A 3,588-nucleotide genomic window follows, 5' to 3' on the forward strand; every position below is an offset into this window, starting at 1 on the left:
ATGTATTCTGATGGAAGTGGATATCTTCAACATAGAGAAGATGTAATTCAGTTCCAATTGATCAATGATGGACAGAATCAGCCACACCCAGAGAAGGAACATTGGAAAATGAGTGTAAACCGTTTGCATTTTTGTCTTTCCTCCCAGGTTATTTTTACCTTCTGAATCCAATTCTTCCTGTGCAACAAGAAATTCGGTTCTGTACACATATATTGTATCTAGGATATACTATAACATATTTAACATGTATGGGACTACCTGCCATCTAGGGGCGGGGGTGGAGGGAAGGAGGGGAAAATTTGGAACAGAAGTGAATACAAGGGATAATGTTGTAAAAAATTACCCATGCATATGTAGTAAAAAATTATAATTATAAAATTAATTTTAAAAATTTTAAAAATATTTTGAATTCCAAATCATCTCCTTTCTTCCCTTTCCCCTCTCTGAGATAGTAGCAATTAGATATAGGTTATACATGTATAATCATGAAAAAACAGAGGAATGATTATTAAATATCTAATTGTTGGGGAAATCCAGAGTGTTTTCCCTTCCTACCTCCACATTCTCCTTTGGGTCAAATCAGCATCCGAAAAGCATTGCAGATACTGAGATTAGATTAATTTTCTTCTGACACTTTGTTCAGACTCTATCCAAGTTGGGAAATCCATTGTATTCTATTTAAGCTTGAATGGCAAGGTGTACTTGGTGGTATATTCTTGTCTAATTTACCTGAGTCTGGGAGTGAGAATGATCAAAGTAATGTCTTTCTAGACCCTCATCAGAATAAGTCCACCTCTCATTATAATATTCATTCTTCTAATTATTAATCAACCAGAGTCGATTTCAACCCTCAGGTACACCTATTCTTCCAAGAGCATATATAAGCATTGAATAGGTTCTATGAATGGCACTGGAGTGCCACTGATTCCTTTTATTAATTATCCACTAGCATAATTATTAAATTATTAATTACCCAAACCAGCTCTCTCATTTTATACATCATAAAACATATTCCCATATGGTGTAACTTACTCTTCATAACAGAAGTCAAGAGAGAGAAGCCTCTGGGTATGGTATAGAGTGAAAGCCCTTGAGGAAGAGAATTGTGGAACTGGAAAGAGAAAACTTGGGTTTTATTCCCAGCTCCACCACTTCCTAATTTTAGGATGCTGAGAAAGTTATCAGCTCTCTGACCCTTATTCCTAAATCTATAATATAAGGATAATAACAAAAGCAGTGACTTTTGTTGTGGAATTCAAATGAGGCATTGTGATATATTAGGAAGAGAACCAGAATAAATCCAGAGAAATATGGGTAAAAACTCGGGTTTATGCCTTATATGCTGTCGTGGGTTTTCTGGGTTTGTATCTTCTTCAAATTTCTAAAGTTCCTTTTGGCTCTAACTTCTATAGGTGAAATGATTTCTGTAAAAGTGCTTTGTAAACTGTAATGCCCTACAGGGAAGGCAATAATGCCATTTTTATGAGTTTTATAAGACTGCAGAACATTTCAAAGACTCAAAGTTCTTTTTAGACTTCTGGGTGGCGTATTTAAAGCTCTTTAGGAAAGTTGAGTGCCCCAAAGAATGAAATTGTGGTGCTTGGGGAGGACTTTTGAGAGTCCTGTGAACAGCAAAGAGGTCTAATACTTACATTCAGGCTACTCTTTTGAAGAACAAATAAATACTTTGGTCACTTGAGAAAAACCCTGATGGTTGGTCACATTGAGAAAAATCCAGGACAAAAAGAAAGGGGGACAACAGAGAATAAGATGGATAGATAGTGTCCAGAAGCTCAGACAGACCTCCAGAGATAGTGGAGGATGGAAGGATCTGTATGTTGTGCATGCCTAATTATTTACATGCTATCCCTTTCTTTAGAATGTAAGATCCTGGAGGTCAGAGACCATATTTTAGTACTTAGACAGTAAGTGACATACAGTAAGTGATTAATCGATGCTTGTTGACTTGATGTTGTATCCTCAGCACTTAGCAAGAATGCCTGGCACAAAAGTAAGTGATGGGTTGGTCCGGCACCAAAATGACACCAGATGATAGTAGGCATCAAAATGTGGGATTCAGTCATATGAAGAATTATCACTGGCCATTTTCTTTGGCAAAAGATATATTTAGGGAAGAGCTTACAGAAAAAAAGAAGAAGAAGGGATATAATAGACACCAGGAATAGAAAATGTGAAACAGAGTGGCACAGCCATTTGGGTCCAGTGGTCAGAGATAGATCAGGATGACTACAGATGGCCCTGGATTCAGTGAGAGAGCTTGTCTTGGTTAAAGCTAAGATCTTCAACAGGTGTCAGTTTGATTTGAAGCCCCATCCATTGGGTGATTTAAGCTGGGTAACAAATGAGGCAAAAAATGACCTCTTTCATCTAGTCAAAAAATTACATGTGTATATGTGTGTGTTTATTCATGGATATGTGTGTATATACATAGATGTCTGTGTGTATGCACGAATGTAAGTAAATAAATAAATAAGAGAATCTCAGAGACAAAAATCACTGCTATTTACATTCACTCTGAGTCAATCAGGAGCCAAACAAGACCAATTGGAACTTGGCTTGGGACCCTATTGTTGGCCCATCAATGAGTGAGAGTGGTTTGGGTTTAAGGCATGGTCCTTAAGAAATCCAGTCAATGAGCCCCAAGATATCTTACCAGGGTTTGATGATCCCAAAATGAAACAAAGCTTTTGAGAGCATCTGCAGGTAAGGGTATGATCCTCTATGTGGACAGAGGGAGGGCAAGGGAAAGAAGGGAAGGGAAGGGAAGGAGGAGGGAGCAAAGGATACAAAAAGGAGCAAAAGACTGCCCCAAGGAGCTTACAATCGAATTGAGGAGACGTCATGCAAACAAATATATACAAAGCAAGCGATATATAGAATAAAGAGAAGACAATTAACAGGAGGACACTGGAATTAGGAGGGTTAGGGAAGACCTCCTGTAGAAGTTGACATTTTAATGGGCACGTAAAGGAAGCCGGGGAGGTCAGTAGGCATTAGTGTTACAGGAGGTTCGCGCCCGCCCATCCCCTCTCTCTCCCCTCCCCCCATGCTTCCCCAGCAAGCTCCTGCGATTAGTTCAGGGCTGAGGTGATAAATGCTGGCTGACAGAACAAATGAACGTTGGAATCAGGCAGACTGAATTCTATCTTGGACAAGTCACGTAACTTCTATTAGTTTTCTCCCCGGAAAAAATGGGGATCATAATAGCACCTCCTTACCTGAGAGAGGGAAAGATTTGCAAATCTTAACAGCGTTATATAAATGCTGGTTATTATTAATGTAGTTATTAATAATTAATATACTGATCGACTGAGGTGAGAACAAAGGAATACGATCCAAGAATTCTGGGACAATTAAGCAGGGACACACCGCCGCGAGTCTAAGTACCGCTGAAACATAGTGGGAAGTGACAGGTCTAAAGAGGGCGGGTCCCGTGCCTGCCACATAACACAAGACCAATCACTTCTCCTTCCCTCCCGAGGGGCGGTCTCTTTAATCTTTGACTCCGCCTTCCACTCTTTCCATTTTCGCCCCAGATCAAGCCGGCGCTCTACGGGAGCATGCGCA

The sequence above is a fragment of the Sminthopsis crassicaudata genome, chromosome 4, assembly GCF_048593235.1.
Source record: "Sminthopsis crassicaudata isolate SCR6 chromosome 4, ASM4859323v1, whole genome shotgun sequence".
Classification (NCBI taxonomy): Eukaryota; Metazoa; Chordata; class Mammalia; order Dasyuromorphia; family Dasyuridae; genus Sminthopsis; species Sminthopsis crassicaudata.